The sequence below is a fragment of the Podarcis gaigeae genome (assembly GCF_964106915.1).
Source record: "Podarcis gaigeae genome assembly, chromosome: 2".
NCBI lineage: Eukaryota > Metazoa > Chordata > Lepidosauria > Squamata > Lacertidae > Podarcis > Podarcis gaigeae.
Genome location: NC_139679.1, coordinates 69,272,797 through 69,289,650, shown reverse-complemented (window position 1 = coordinate 69,289,650; position 16,854 = coordinate 69,272,797). Strand labels below are relative to the sequence as shown.

General features: G+C 43.1%; 1 protein-coding gene across 4 annotated transcripts in view; it reads left to right on the top strand.

Moving 5' to 3' along the window:
• RNF44 (ring finger protein 44) overlaps window positions 1-16,854 on the top strand; it is a 59,010-nt gene that overhangs the window by 11,318 nt on the left and 30,838 nt on the right. For 2 of the 4 annotated variants that reach the window (XR_014561121.1, XM_083726298.1), the window contains exon 1: window positions 8,146-8,513. The exons of 1 other annotated variant lie outside the window; for it this stretch is intronic. The gene's annotated coding sequence lies outside the window, so the exon portion shown is untranslated. Of the gene's footprint in view, window positions 1-8,145; window positions 8,514-8,869; window positions 8,996-16,854 lie in introns of those variants that run through there. One more of the 4 variants, XM_083726300.1, reaches the window with a different exon arrangement.

The window sequence follows — 16,854 nt, the reverse complement described above, 5'->3', positions numbered from 1 at the left end:
TGCAGTGATCTATTGGGCACACAAGTGGTGAGATGATCTTTCAGGTATCCTGGTCCTAGGCTGTGTAGGGCTTTGTACATCGAAACCAACACCTTGAACTTGACCCAGAAGCTAATTGGCAGCCTGTGGATATCTTTCAAGAGTTGGGTAATATGGTGACAACCTCTTGCCCAAGTCAACAGTCAAGCTGCTGCATTTTGCAGTAGCTGCAGCTTCTGGACCAACCTCAAGGGCTTCCCCACACACAGTGCATTGCAGTAATCCAGCCAGGAGGTTATCAGTGCATGGATGACAGTGGTAGGCTGCCATGGTCCAGAAATGGCCCTAGCTGTTTTATCAATCAAAGGTGATAAAAGGCACTCCTAGTTACTGAGGTCAGCTTGACCTCTAGAGGAAAAGGTGGATTTGGGAACACCTAGAAACTTGATCTTTCAGGAAAGAGCAAGACCCCATCCAAAATGTGCATTTTGCCCAGTTATCACACCACCAGGATCCAGACTGTCTGAAGTTTGCTGTCTGTCTTTTGTTATTTAATGCCTTAGTTGTTAATAGCTGATTTTGTACTTTGGTGTTTTTCAGGCTTTTGTATTTAATCTAGATATATCATAGTCTTTGTTTTGTAAGCTACTTAGAATACACTTTTGTACAATAGCAGGATTGAAATAATAAGTCTGTTTAACAGTCATGTTTAAGCATATTGGGGTTCAAAAGTGAGTTTGGTTCTTTTTTGTGATAGGTGAAAAGGTGTCTGCAAAAACGAAGGTGTTACAGCTCCTGCACAGATGATAATGACTAAAAGTTTTTCCTATGAATACCTTTGTGAGCTGGCTGTTGGTACTGAAGCGTTTTCTTATGTCCTTATGTACTGGCATTTACATATTTAGAAATAGTCTCAATATTGTTACTTCTGTAGTTCATACACCTTGGTATCGCCTCCATCTGTGGCAGGTACTGCCCCTAGCATTGCAATTCTTTCCATACTCTGACTCGTGGTCTCAAACTGGCCAGGTGACAAACTTGCTTAGGTCGGACAGTACAGTGGTACCTCGGGTTACATACGCTTCAGGTTACATACGCTTCAGGTTATAGACTCTGCTAACCCAGAAATAGTGCTTCAGGTTAAGAACTTTGCTTCAGGATAAGAACAGAAATTGGGCTCCGGCGGCGTGGCAGCAGCAGGAGGCCCCATTAGCTAAAGTGGTGCTTCAGGTTAAGAACAGTTTCAGGTTAAGAACAGACCTCCGGAACGAATTAAGTACTTAACCTGAAGTACCACTGTAATGAGTGTCAAGTGGGTTACATCCTTTCTGTAGTTTAGCGCGAGCTTTTAGGGATAATTTTTTCCAAGTTGCTCAGAGCAGAGGGAACGGGCCATATCTCTGTAATTATTGTTATTTTGGTAAAATCCATGATATGCACTTTTGCTGCGTGGTGTGCTGTTAACATTGCTGTCCCTAATATTTATTTATATATTTCAAAAGTATTTATATACAGCCAACACATACAAAATATCAGGGTGGTGTATGATAAAACACAGTGGGAAACGCTGTAAAATGGACATTAAAATGACTGGCTACTGAAAAAAATGTAAACAGCTGCATGAGCCTGTTGGCATAAAAAGGTCTTCAGGAGAATCCTCCGCATGCGGTGACACTGAGTCTAGGCAAGCTTTGGACTTGCACACTCTTCCTTTTGCCACGAGGATAAGTTCGGAAACTTATACTTCCCATTTAGATTCTCCAGAGCTTGCTGTGTCATCTGAATATGGAAAAGTTGGTTAATCTTACCCAGGGGTCAGCAAACTTTTTCAGCAGGGGGCCAGTCCACTGTCCCTCAGACCATGTGGTGGGCCAGACTATATTGGGGGAGGATGAACAAATTCCTATGCCCCACAAATGACCCAGAGATGCATTTTAAATAAAAGCACACATTCTACTCATGTAAAAACACCAGGCAGGCTCCACAAATAACCCAGAGATGCATCTGAAATAAAATGACACATTCTACTCATGTAAAAACACGTTGATTCCTGGACCGTCCTACCGGATTTAGAAAGCGATTGGGCTGGATCCGGCCCCCGGGTCTTAGTTTGCCTATCCATGATCTTACCTATGAAATAAGCCAACGTCAATCCATAGTTTAAGAAGCAGGCTTTTTCCAACTAACAGCAGTTAAGATTGACCATAGTTCAAGATTTGGACCTAAATCCAAACTCTGGTTTGAAACAGGCTTCTGAACCCTTTGTGACCCTACTGAAGGAAGAGAGACTTTTAATGTTACATCATGGTTTAGTGCCAAGCCTGAACTAGGCTATATTCATAGTTGAGCCCATTTTATGTAGAATGTGGCCACCTCTTTCCTTGTTATCAGTGTATGTTCTAGAAGAACATTTCTAAAAATAAAACAAAGCAAATCTGTGGGAACTCTCCTCACAAGCCATTCACTGTTGTGGTTATCAAAACATATCAAGCAAATGGAAATACTTTCTACAAAACCAACAAACCACATGAGTGGTGTTGGAGATGAAATGCTCATGATATTAATTAGCTATTATAACCAGGAACTTACTGCATTAATTTTTTTGTTTAAGTATCTCCGTGCATCTTCTTGTGTGTAGGATGCAAGCCACTTTCCTTAGCCAAGGCTTGCATTAGTAAGATATGGGCAGTAAGGCTGGCCTTTTTCACCCAGCTGCTCCCAAGTATTAATACAATGATGTGAAACAGTTTAAATTCTTATGAAAAGTGCTATATACATTTTAAGTAGTAGTGGTTGTCTTCTTCCAAAACTCACAAAGTAGAAGGGTACATGCTGTCTACATGTTCTAGTGAAATTAGGTTTTTCTTTAAGAGGCTGACAGAAGCTGACATCTAATATGTTCCTAAGTCTTCTTTCACTTCCTCTTCTCCAAATCATGCAAAGTAATACATTAATCGCCCTTTTTAAAAGTATATCTTGCATTTTTAGTTATCTTTCCTGTTGGGAGACAACTGCGGCTTCTATGTTTTTATGAATTTTTGAAGTCACTCAATTGCATAACATTTAAATAACTCCCTCCCCTAACAGATCTTGCCTATTCATCCAATAGAGAATGCAGCAAGGATAAAAATAGTGATTGTGGGAGCTCTCTCTTTCTCTCCATATTTCTGAATGGTCATGGGGGGAAATTTGCTCATATTGTGTATGGCAGTTTTAAGGGGGGGGCAACACCCCTTTTGGAAATTCCTGGTTGACTTCAGTGCACACAATGGAAGTAGAGAATGCAGGATATATGCTTCAGATTCTGCTTCAACCCTGCTTGCAACACTGTTGTATTTCTCACAGAGGTGCTAGACCTGTCTGGTATGTACCATTTCAGACTTCTAGTTGTGAGCTGCCTAGATGAGAGAGACATCTTCCCCATACCAAATTTTCTATATGCAGGGAGCTTCCCAGCCCCTTATAGCCAATTTACCCATGTAAGCTCCAACCTGCTGTCAGAAGCTGACCACCTCTGTAACAACTAGGTGTAGGTTTCTTAGATTTGACTTCCCTTCTTGTTTTGCTAAGAAGAATCTTTTTTGGTTGAACAAAATGAACGTCTTAGTTGCTAAGACACCTCAACGCCACATTTGTTTTCTCAAAGGCAAAAAAAACCCCAACCCTTTCCTCCTATTTTTACAGATTTTGATGGGCAGCATTGCTCCTGCAACAAAGAGAGAATTCATATGGATGTGTGTCTAGCTTATTCTAAAGGCAGGCATGGGGAAGCTCAGGCGCAGGGATTGAATGTGGCCCTCCAGGGATCTCTCTCTGCCCCCCACCCCACCCCCTTCTCCAGCCCTGCTCTACATCCTTCTTGAATGCTTTTGCCTGGTTGGAATGTGTCCTTGAACTCTTGATCCCTCTTGCTTGCCTGAATGAAAGACTGAAGTATGTGTAGAGACTTCTGGTTCTTGTGTGGCTGCAGTGTTGCCTACTGTACAAAGGCACTGCATCCACTGCTCTGTCTGCTGTTGTCCCTGGTCTTATCCATGCAAGAGAATACACCCCTTGAGCTGAATATGGTCCCCCAGCCCTGTTCAGAGTGGCAGCCTTTAACAACCAACACTGTCGCTGCCCTTTGGTAATTGTGACATAGACTTAGCCTTGCTTTGAAAAAATGAGGAGGCGGTGGCATAGACTCTGGCTCCTGGGCAGCAGAAGGGGATTAGCGAGGGCAAGCTTAAATTGTTTACAGCCTGCTGTTTGAATAGTGGGAGGTTGCTAGACCGTGTGTACTAGAAGCAGCAGTGCTGGTGGCTGCCTGTCACAGCTGGAGTCATCCCAAGACATTTTGATACCTGAGGCAGAAAATCCCAAACGGCATACCTCATGGTGATAAAAATGCAGTAAATTAAGAGCTGTAGCCAACCAAGTTCCATTTGCGGATGTCCTTGTGTGAATGGGACAGTTTTGTTGGCTGTGAACCTGAGTAATTGACAATTTGCTACCCCCCCCTTTTTTATTACTCCCAAATCTTCTGCCTGAGTTGGGCTGCCTCACCCTGGCTAACGGTGGCTATGGTCCTTACCACAGGCTTTCTTTTCACCCCTCTTCCCCACATTCCCCCAGTAAATTTGGGGATAAAAGTGGGGAGGGTTCCCAGACAGGCAAGAAACGATGTACACATGAATGTCCCTAGGCATATTATACCAGATCATACTTGTTTATTTGAAAATGCTAAAAGAACACTGAAAACTCCTCTACGCTTATAAATCTTGCTGCATACCAGCATTCACATTTAATTAAGAGGAAATTAATGAGGGGGAAATTACCACAAACTCTGAAACACATCCATGACCTCTTGTCGTCTGGCTTCTTCCTTCTTGGGGCCCTTCGCACAGTTACATAAAAAGATGTGGTAGGGTTAGGAACTTTTCAAAAACGAGTTCAAACTGCCACTTGTTAAGTAACTCAGAATGCTCTATTGCTGGGTGGAAAATTTTGAAGGCCAAGCTAGGCATTACACTGGATATGTGGCAGCATTTAATGTGCCTGGTTTTTGTCCTTTTAATATTAGGTAAGTGGCTCTGATCAGAGCTGGAAGACTGTGGGGTACAAGGAGGAGAGCTAAACACTTCCTCCCCCAGGACTGAGACCCTGAAGCTACTCTTGGCCCCAGGGTGTGAGCTTTTTCATGGGTAGCTTCCTCACTGTATAATGATATGAGTTTCAGTGGCACCTCATGGGGGGGGGGGAGTTAAAGATTTTCCCATTGCAGTCCCAGTCCTGACGGACATCCCCACCCTGTGACTGCTCTACAAATAATTAAAAGCAGATCTAAACACATTTAACATTGTGACTGGTTTGTCCACGAGATGCACCATTATAAACAAGCCATAGAGGTAACTTGGCAGAAGTACTCAATGCTGACCAGCGTGACTTCCAAAATACATGCAGGGATTTTGTGGTGGTTTTTTAAATTTTTTGTGTGGGGGGGGAGATTGCAGGCCTATTGTGTGTCTAGTATAATATAATGGATTTTTGTTCAGAGTACACCCATTAAAATGAATGAACATGAATAAGTTAAGTTCATTAATTTCAATAGCTCTACTCCAAGTAAAACATAGTGGAATAGCCCCCAATGTATCACAGTTATGTTTTATCCTGACACTAACCATTTTATACCAACATACAGCTTTTTAAAAGCTTTTTTACCCTGGGCACTTTATAATTTCTTATGTTCTCAAATTAACATCTTTGCTCAATGCAAAACATGGTTTTCCATCTTCTGACCATAGGAAAGTGTATAATACATAAAACACATCACTTATTTTTGTTCTTGATTTGGGGGACCCTTACAACAGCAACAAGCTTTCTGCTGTACAAAGTTTTTCAATATATAATTATGTAGTATTTCTCACTGCAGAAAACTTGCACCACTAGATTGGCTTGCAAAGTGAGATCATACCATATTGATTGATGTTTCGTAAGCTATTCGGCTTGTTCTTAAAAGTAACCAGTAGGGACTAGGCTTGCAGTGCTGTGCATAGTTTCTTAGTGTTCAGTCTCCTTGAACACCTTAGTAAATATTCAAGTTGTCCCAGATTGTGATGAATAATGCTAGTGTCAAGAATGCAAGCATCCTATCTTGGAGCTGCTTTGTACCATGTGGCAGCAAATGTGTATTTGCTACCCTGTACGTGCATGCCATGCAGATACAGTGGTACCTCGGGTTACAAACACCTCGGGATAAGAACTTTGCCCCAGGATGAGAACAGAAATCGTGCAGCGGCAACAGTGGGATGCCCCATTAGCTAAAGTGGTACCTCAGGTTAAGAACGGACCTCTGTAATGTATTAAGTACATAACCAGAGGCACCACTGTATGTATATTGTCTCGTATTTGCATTACATTTCTAGAAGTTCCATTGGTTGCCCCCCCCCCCTTTAAAGTAACCTAATGCTGTTTTGCCACCCTTCACCAACCTTTTCAACTTTTCTCCTGCCTCATATATGCTAGTTTTACTGCCCTAGAGAAGTGGGTGTAATACTAAGAGCAAATGAAAAGGACTGTCAAGTCACCCTTGTTAATCTGATTTCTCAAATAAGAGGGCTTAAAAAAAAACACACCCTCTGCTCGAATTTTATTAAGCCAAATCCCATGTGTTTACTGAAAAATAAGCAAAGTTAGTGAGCTTACTCTCAAGTATGCAAATATGTGTGCTGCCTACCAGGTATACTTGCAAAGTGGTTGCTTTCCTTTCAGCAGCAAATAAAATCAGGGGTGCTCCTTTCTACTATTTCTCATGCAAAAGAGGAGCCTCCTGCTGGGGTGCTTGTAGGCAACAATCACTGAGTGATATCTAATCATCAATCAGCGGACCTACCCTTATGTGTAACAACTGCTGGATGTCACCCACTGTGTAGTGTACCCATGTAGTGTATCAGCACTGTCACGGTGATTTTTTTTCACCACATATCACATCTCTTTTAACAGCACTGTGCTTATTTTGCATCAGTCCTCCTTCTGATTGAAGTACCACTATCGATATTTCTTGCATTTCATCTCCTCCTGACCCCGCTGCTTAATTCTTCCTCCTTACAAGCATGTGGGCAACTGAGGATTACACTTTATGCATAATATGTCAATTTCAGCTCACAAACCGTTATGCCATGACATTTTCTTAGAAGTCTTTATGGAGCCATAAAAATATTTGCTGCTTTTGCTGCAGCAAACTAACATGACTACCCCTCTGAGAAATGTTTCAGCTCTAATGCTGGAGTGCACCCTCTTGTCCCCAGACATGTATTGTGTTGTTGTGTAGATTGGGGCTGGCTCAGCCCATTAGGTATAAGCAATTGGCTGGGGGGGGGGAGGAGAGACAAAGCCCAAAGGGTACCAACCAAGCCTAGGTAAGAATGGGTTCTTGCTGTTTAAAAAAAAAAAGTACTTGGGCCACTGGGAAACAATGCTTTCTGGCCTGCCAGGATAACTAGCATCTTTATTGTGAGGGAGGCTTACTATACTTGCTCAGAGGAACATTATATCAGAAAACAATCTGACGGCTGCATGCACTGTTCATGCAACTGATCCCTCCTGGTTCTCCTCCTCTTTCTGAGACTACCCGAGTTGTAACACCTTACCTTGTTGCTGCTGTTCTTTTTTTGCTTCAAAGAAATTGAGGTAGCAGATTGCCAATGCAATGATTCCCTAGGAGCTGCGATCTTTAGAGCTTGCTGCTCTAGTGCGTGGTTGATAGTGAGCACTGTGCCTCTTATGGAAGTATAACAGTCTTGTGGCATCTTAGAAGACTAGGAAATTTATCGTGGTGTAAACTTTTGTGGGCCACAGTTCCTCGCCATATTACCAAAGTCCACCCCTGTCCCACCGCCTTTCCTTTCTTTTATTATAAAGTTGCACCGTGAATTTCCTTGCTCTGCTCTCCCTGGCTCCCGCCCCCACCTTGGGCACACCGTATCCCAAACGTGTTCCAGGCTCCGTCCCCAGTTGCCATGGCTCCATCCTAACACCTCCTCTTCAAGCTGCAAGTCCCGCTGCCGCCGCGTGCAGCTGATTCCGGCGACAGCAGCGCGGCTGCGCAAAGATGGCCTGTGGCTGGGGAGGGAGGCGCGGCGGCGCGCCTGGTCACGTGTCCATAACCCGGGCCCGCGCTCCCGCCCTCGGCTTGCTGGAGGCCGGCGCGCGTGCGCGCTCTTCTTCCCTCTCTCTTCTTTCCCAGCTCCGAATGTTGTGAATAAAATGCGCCGTTTGTTACACCCTGGCGGCGCGGGCGGTTCTTAAAGGGCCAGAGACCCTGGGGCCAGGGGCACCCTCTTTCTACCTCGCCCGGCTTAGCTGGGAGCTCAGGGAGGGTCGCCGCTCGCCCCGAGCGTAGAAGAAAACAAAAGAAGCGACCGGAAACAGCCGCGGCGGCGGGGGAGGGAGCGCGGGCCCAGAGCCCAGAGCAGGCGCCCACGAACAGACAAAAAAGAAGAAGAGGGGTGTGTGTGATTTAGGTGCATTTGCACCCCGAGCAGCCAGCGGAGCAGGTAGGTCCCGGGGGCGGAGGGGTGTGATTGCATGCATTCAGCCGCAAGCTGGCGATGCATGGGGTGGGAGGAGAGAAAGAGAAGAAGGGGGTGGTGGTCGTGCAGCCTGGACAGTTGAGCTGCAAAGCTTCGGGGGATCAAGTCCTCTTAAGCCACACTAAATAAATAAAAAGCCAGTCCGGGTGCTGCTCGGCAATTCCGGGGGGTGGGGAGGCATGGGTGGGCCAGTATTGCAAACTGCGGCTTCCTTCCAACACCAACACAGCCCGGGGCATTTCCTCGCCTTTGATGGTGTGCTGCACCTGCAGCGACGGTGTGTGTGTGCAACTAAGGTCGTCCTCTCCCCTTCCTTGCAGAAGGTGAGCGGCACCTTCCTTGTTCCTCATAGCGAAATAGCCCCTAAGCCCGCTCACCCCCTCAAAGGCCCGGTTTCCTCTGCCTTTTTTCCTCCTGGCTAAGGAAGAGGCGATTGTGACTCCGAGGTAAGTGGTGCTGGCTTGCTGGGAGTTCAGCTGAGGCTGGGAGGAGGAGGAGGGCAGCCTCTCCTGCTTCAGTGACACGTGCTGCTCCTTCCCGATGTTGTTGATGCCTTTGTTTGATAGCGGCGAGGAGGTTGATTTCTTTCTGCGGGACTTTCGTGTGTGGGGGGGGTCCTCCTTGGGATCTGCTACCAGGAGGTAGGATTGGGGCTTTGTGTGTGCTCATCTTGCTTGTCCTTCCCGTTGTTTTTCCGCTTTGGCTGGGGCAGGCCGGAGGACGAGGCTTCCTCCGCTCTCTTTGTTATTGCTTTTGTTTCGCACGGAGCACATGGCCTGTGATCTCGCTGCTCTTAAAGTTACAGATCCCCAACCTTGGCACAAACGGATCGATTCCCAATTGTTAGGTCCTCCAGGCGGGAGGGGAATTGTTCCCTTTGGGGTCTCGATACCAAGAATTACAAAGGCCAAAGCACATTAAAATGATTTTTGGTGGGTAAGTGGGTGTGTTTTTGCAAAAGGCAGAGCAAAGCAAGGGGTGGAGGGTACAGAGGAGAGAGGAAAATGTACAATACCCGCGGATTAAAATAAACTGCATTGCCTCGCCTGTGTTCTGTCCAGCGGTCTGGAGTAAGCCCAGTAATAGCAGTGCGGTAATTAAAGTGCTGAATGTGTTCTGAACAGGAGTTGGCAGCTGTCTGGGGAAATGACAATATTCCAAACGGAAAAGTGGCCCGTTTGTTCTGGATCCCCATTGTGTCTGATAATGATGATACGGTGTCTGTGTTCTAAGAACAAGTTCCTGAAGGTGAAGTGGAGAGTGAAAGTGAGCAATGGTGCAAAAGAAGCAGGAACTATTAATTCTAGGCTTGCCTGAATACGCTTCCTAGTACTTTGAGGGCAGTAGTTAAAACTCGAACTGGCTTTCTGATGTTGTTTCCTTATATCTCATGCGCATAGTAAAGGGTTGGGTTTTCTCCTTTTCTTGTATTTTTCTTTTTAAGGAGTCCTGTCCCATGGCTTCCTTACTTGTGAGTGTTTAAAGGAGTGTTGCTGCTACAGTCCCCACTGGTGGTGTGTGCAATGATAGGGCAGTTTTGTTAGGCCTTATTTCAGAGTGTATTTGTTTCTTTCACAATTTTGCTTCTTAGATAAGAAGGGAGTTTAGGGACCTCTCTCAACTCCCACTTAGAATAGTGCCCCCAAAGCTTGTTGTGTCTGCTGTTGACGTGAGCACTGAAATGGCATTTCATGTTGCTCCCAAAGAGAGAATTGTATTTGTTATCACAGTTCTTTGCTTTGCTTGCAAGGTGCTCCTGGTGGGTCTCTGCCTCCTCATGATATCCTCTCAACCACCCTGTGAAGTAGGTTATGCGGAGAGAAAATGTCTGGCCCAAGGTCGCCCATGAGGTTCACTGATAAGTGGGAATTCGAGACCAGCTGTCCTAGACCCTGGTCAATACACTATAACCACCATAGCTCTTTCCACCTCCATCTGTTCTACAAAGAAAAGGAGTGTGTTGAAAGCAGAAGTGGGCATAGAAAACATACTCAGGAAGCAAAGACATTTTTGGCTAACTTTTGGAAGTAGATCAGATTAAAGTGGGAGGTTTCTGCAGGTGGCAGAAGCGAAGAGCCTTAGTTCATCATGGAATAATCTGTTTGCATTGTGATGTGAGACGGAAGGGGAGAGAGAGAGAGAGAGAGAGAGAGAGCGCGCTGAGAAGCCAAAGTTAGGACTTGGATTTTTTTTGGAGGGGGAGCCAAACTAAGGAGGCCCAAATTCTGCCCATCTCAAACCTGTTTGTTAGAAGATATGATATAAATGTGCAGGATTTTGCATGTATCAACTTACATAATAACTATTTTAAAGGTTTTTTTTTATTGCTACTTTGGATTTTTGTTTTGTTTAGGAGTAAGATGTAGGCTGGTGAAGCACAAGTGACATGTGCCAGGGAGGCATTGAATTGTGCAAGGAATAGAGCGGCTGAATTCCTTTGATAAGTTGTTATTAACATCTGTTGAAAATTTATTGGCCAGTAACATTTTAAACGACATATCATACAAAGCAGATTCTCTGTTCTGGGCATGAATACCCTTAGGCATAGGGATATTATAAGTGTTCACTATTGGTGATATAAAAGCATGTGAGGAATGTGCTACATTCAGAGAGGTTACAGTGAAGGGAACTGGTTGTATGGAGCCAGAGAACATCATTGCTAGATGAGTAGTAACATGGTGGAGAAAATGCACAATTAATGTGTTAGAAGAGAAGTATTTAAGTTAACTTGGTTCCTTTGGAAGTGTAGACAAAGCGAGGCAGAATCCTTAGTCATCTCGCTTCCAACTCAGGAAGCCTCCTGAAGTTTCTGTGCTTCACTCAATATTGTATATAGTTGCCCCATGACATTATTGTGAAGAATCTCACTAGTTGACTTAGTGTTGACCATGCTTTTGTGGACAATGCTGATCAGTGCAAATCTTGTTCTTATTATGTCAGTTAACTCCATTTGAAATACTGGGAAGCTTTTATGGCAATGGCCAGCCAAGGAATGTTTAGATGAATTGGCAGATTGTTAAGCGGCAGAGAATAATTAAAGATGGCTTCTGATTTCCTATTGGGAGAAGCAGAAGAGTGGGTGGTTGTGGTGATAAAAGTGCTGCCTCCTTGCTTCTGGTTCTGTTGATCAGTCTCAAGCCAATGGGATTCTTCATGAGTAAGGCACAGAGGGACCACTGGATATGGTAGACAAGAGTGACCTTAAACTCTAGATGTGCCTTTGGGGGGGGCAATACCAGAATTGCCATTTTTGCCCCCTTTTCTGCCCCTCCTCACAGCAAAGGGACAAAAAGCTGAACAGCAACCTCTGTTATGTGTCTCATTGCCACTCTTCACACGCTTGCTGCTCAGTGTGTCATTTAAAGAAGCCTCCTTATGCTGGTAGTGGATTCCAATCCCCAAAGCAGCTACAGGCAGCAATGTTTATAGAATTCCTGTTGTCAACCCTCACTTGTATCAAATAGAAAAACACTGGTTATCTGCTGCCATGAGACTGCAGGGCCTCACTACGTCTTTTTCTTGGGTTGTTGTTTTTTTGCTAGAGGTGTGGCTGATTTTCCCCAGCATTGAAACAGTTTTATTCCTTGCGTTTACAGACGCATGTGGCACTGTGGTCTAAAGCACTGAGCCTTCTGGGCATGCTGATCTTAAGGTTAGCTTTTCAAATCTGCATGACGGGGTGAGCTCCCGTTGCTTTGTCCCAGCTCCTGCCAGCCTAGCAGTTCGAAAACATACCAGTGCAAGTAGATAAATAGGTACTGCTGCAGCAGGAAGGTGGATGGCGTTTCTGTGCACTCTGGCACTCGTCACCCAGAAGTGGTTTAGTCGAAGCTGTCTGTGGATAAACACTGGCTCCCTCGGCCTGAAAAGCAGAGGTGAGCGCTGCGCCCCATAGTCAAATTCAAGTGGACTTAACTGTCCAGGGGTCCTTTACCTATTCCTTGAGAGTACTGAGAGATGTTTATAAAGCTGAAGACTGATATTTGTTAAAAGACTTTGAGTGTGTCTGGGAGATGCACTTGATGGACAGCTTTTTGGTGGAAATAAAAGCGGCATGTCATGGTGGGCAACTTTTCCACCCTACAGAGTTCTCTAAGAATCCCTATCATAAATAGCCTTTTCTCCTGCTGTCTCCTCATCTGTACATTAGAACTGGAAGGAAGTTTCTGTTATTTCTGTTGTGCTATTTGCAGTTAGGGTTGAGTATGACAATGTCTCATCCTGTTACCCTTTTCTCTGATACTAAATGGAGTTGCCGTTTGATGTATTAAACTGGATAATCCAATAACATTTGTGTGGAATGTATTATTTGGACAATTGATTCTATTTGTTTTGAAGTCAGGGAAATTTGGCTTTCCAGGCTCTAGAATTTTAGTTCTTGATTTCCATTAAACGAAGTCTTCATGTCATTCAAGCAAAAATGCAGGCAGCAGTTTCATCATGGGTTGATAATAGTATTTTTGTTAAAATGGGTGTTTAAACTTTTTTTCTGAGCCACGATAGGCTATTTGGATAGTGACCGATATAAACTAAGGTAGCAAATAGCCACTTGCTTGCTTGCCTATGGCAAGTAAGAGCCTCTTAGATAGGAAGGTTTTTGCAAAATCAAAGATAATTGGTTGTTTTTTGTTTCAGGATGTTGATAGATTGCAAATGCTGTCTGGACACTCAGACTATAAAAATAGTTGTGGACAAATAACCATTGTTGACTTATTTATAAGATTGCTGTACATGCAACCCCACCTTTGCACATGGAATCAAATATGAACATGGAAGAAATGAATATTTTGATAACATGGAAGACAAACGTGTGTTTGGATGTGTGCAAACCGATATGTTGAGGCTGTAAATGCAATTTGTAGAGCCAGTGATATGGTGTAAAAACGTTCTAGAACATTTCCCAGTGCTTAATACAGTGGTACCTCGGGTTAAGTACTTAATTCGTTCCAGTGGTCCGTTCTTAACCTGAAGCACCACTTTAGCTAATGGGGCCTCCTCCTGCCACCGTGCCGCCAGAGCACAATTTCTGTTCTCATCCTGAAGCAAAGTTCTTAACCCGAGGTACTATTTCTGGGTTAGCGGAGTCTGTAACCTGAAGCGTATGTAACCTGAAGCGTATGTAACCCGAGGTACCACTGTATTTTTGCAGAAAATTTTCCATTTCATAAGTTCATTCATAAGCATAAATGGATGTGAGTTGCAAATAGATGTTAGACAAGCATGGCAATTCCAATTTGCTAAATGCGGGTATAATAAGCATGTTACCTTAGAACACAAACTGAAAACTACCCTGAGTAAATTATCCTAATTTCCCAATTCAAAGTTTTCTGGAAAGCACACACAGCACCGTAGAGCTGACCCCAGGTTATTGTATTGCACCACTGAAGGAATCCTCAGAAGTGTAAGGCAGAAAATGCAGGGTGTGTGTGATATGTTTCACTTTCAAGAGAGATGCATGAAGCACATCAGATGCATTTTCAAAGGGCCTCCTTTTAAATTTTGAATGGTTTCAACTGGCTTCTCACAAGCAACAGCAGAAGTTTCTCTTCTGTAAAAATTGCTTTCCGTTCTAGATGTCCAAGCCTGTAATTTAAGACAGAGTGAGAAATAGTGATTGAATCTGTAAAAACTGGAATGAGGAATAAAAGGTGCAAACAGTTACAAGCAAAGGCAAATAATAGACAGGGCAGTTAACAAAGAGATCCATTCTGCACCACTTTTGGTGTTCATGTTAGTCCTGAAATAATGTGATGATCAATCCTACCTCAGATGTACTGGGCCAAGCAAGTTGGTATTTGCTTTCTACTATGGCTTTTGCACTTAAAGGATTGTGGGAACAGTTGTTTCAATCAGCAAAAGAGCATTTTCAGGCCATTTTCTCCCCCACCATCCACCCCACAAAATGCAAAAATGTCTAAGACCATCTCTGAATTCTGTGAAATGACTCAGTTGTGGGTGTATCTGAGCTCAGAAGAGGAAAATAACTATCAAGCGGAGTTAACCAGCTATTAGAATTGAATGTCGCAGACCCTAGTGGGATATTTCACTTTACAGTACAGCACTTCATACCACAGATTGGCATTGTTCGGGCTGAAGACACAGAGGCGGTGTTAGAAATTGGGATAGAAAATCTAGAATGACTCCTGGGACCTGGGTTGTGGGTGCCAAAAGAGAATGTCTAGTCACCACTAGGGGTGTGTGTCAGCAACACTTTTTATTTATTGTTTTGATAAGCTTGAGTAAATACGCAATACACATAAGTGGCACATTGTTAACATCACGTTTTTAGCAGAAATTGTTAATACATGTTTAATTTGGTATTTACAATAAAAATATTGGTACCATACTTCTGTTTTAAAAACACTCTATTCTTTATTGTTAAACTCCTTAACATATTGTCTATCCTTAACATATACTTTGAGGCTTCAAAGCACATACATTTCAGTAATCAGTCAGGCGCAAAATGTACCTGGCTCCCTGCTAATTTTGAACCCTGCACAGAGGGGAAAGAATTCATTTCCCTGTTGCCACGAGCCTCATTGACCATAGTAGGGAGATGCAAATTGTCCGGGAATCAGCATGTTTTTACATGAGTAGAATATATCCTTTTATTTAAAATGCATCTCTGGGTTGTTTGTGGGGCATAGGAATTCGTTCATTTTTATTTTATTTTTCAAAATATAGTCCAGCCCACCACATGGTCTGAGGGACGGTGGACCGGCCCATGGCTGAAAAAGGTTGCTGACCACTGTCCTATAGCACTTATTTGGGAGTAAGTCCAATGTAACTCGGGTGGACTTGGTGCTGAATAGACGGGACAAGGGTTGGAGCTCAGTGGTACAACATCTGCTTCCCATGCAGAAGGTAGAGAACCCTGCCTGAAACATTGGAAGACTGTTAAACCTTTTAGTCCAAGGGACGCACAATCTTCTGAGGGCCACATTCCAGTGTTGGATGGAGCTAGAGACAAAAGTGGGCAGAGTATTGGATGTAAATATTATTATTATTATTATTATTATTATTATTATTATTATTAATAATAGTAATAATAATAATAGGGAAGCTGTTAATGTTTAATAGACTATTGTATTTTAATATTCTGTTGGAAGCCGCCCAGAGTGGCTAGGGAAACCCAGCCAGATTGGCAGGGTAATAATAATAATAATAATAATAATAATAATAATAATAATAATAATAATAATAATAATTAGTAAATAGTAAATAGTAAATAGTAAATAATAAATAAATAATTACCTGCCCTTCAGCCTAAGGTCCCAGGGCAGTTCACAGCATTAAAACACAATATTAAAAAAATATTTTTAAACCATAAATAAGGTGGGCCCTAGAAATACACACCTGAAGTTTGAAAAGTCAGAGTAAAAAGCGTGCATCTTCAGCATTTGCAGGAAGCTGTATGATGAAGGTGCCAAATGCACCTTTGTACAGTAGGCTAGCTTCTGAAAACATTCACACTCCCTCCCTGTCTCCCATCTAGTCAAGCAAGTGTCGTCATCAAAATTCCAGGACTTCAACCAAGCAGAAGTACGAAGTAGGTTCTGTGAGGCATGTGGCCCAGACCAGGTAGAGGGGCCTACGGAACTGCATTTGCCTGCTGCCCCCCCCCCAGGCCTGAGGTTCCTCATCCGTGGTGTGGACCATACTGAAATTGATGGACCAAAGCTCTGACTTGGTACAGGGTAGTCTCATATGTACAAGATTGTCCAGCACAAGCCAAGGAGTGGAAATGAGGCATTTTTGTTTACTTTATTTAAATAATTATGAAGAGTCCTTTACAACTTGTGTTCCCAAAGTGGTGTACCAATATACATTTAAGTATTTTCTCTGCAAATACATTACATGTATTGTATACAAATATAAGGTACAAAGATATATTGAATATAGTTATGCCCTTACTGTTGTATTTTAGTAGACTGCCAAAAATTCCATTGTTTCAGTAAGCCTGCCCAGACATGTAACTTTATTATACATGCTTTTAAAAAACAACAATTCTGTGACTTTTACCTGCATTTTTAAATAAACATTTAATGTTATTTTATGTAAACCGCTTGGATATTTTTCTTTGATGAAGCATTCTGTAAATCTTACTTAAATGAATAAAACCAACTGATAAAACTATTAAATTGCCGATTGAAAAGAAATGCAGTGCAGCAAGAACAAGGTTAATTCTCTGAGGGAATTGTTTTTGGTTGGGTGTTGAATGCATTTCTAATTTGTAAGTCACCTTGAAATTAATTTTTATTAAGAGGAAGACAAAGAAGTATTAAATGCATAACAAAGTAGAACT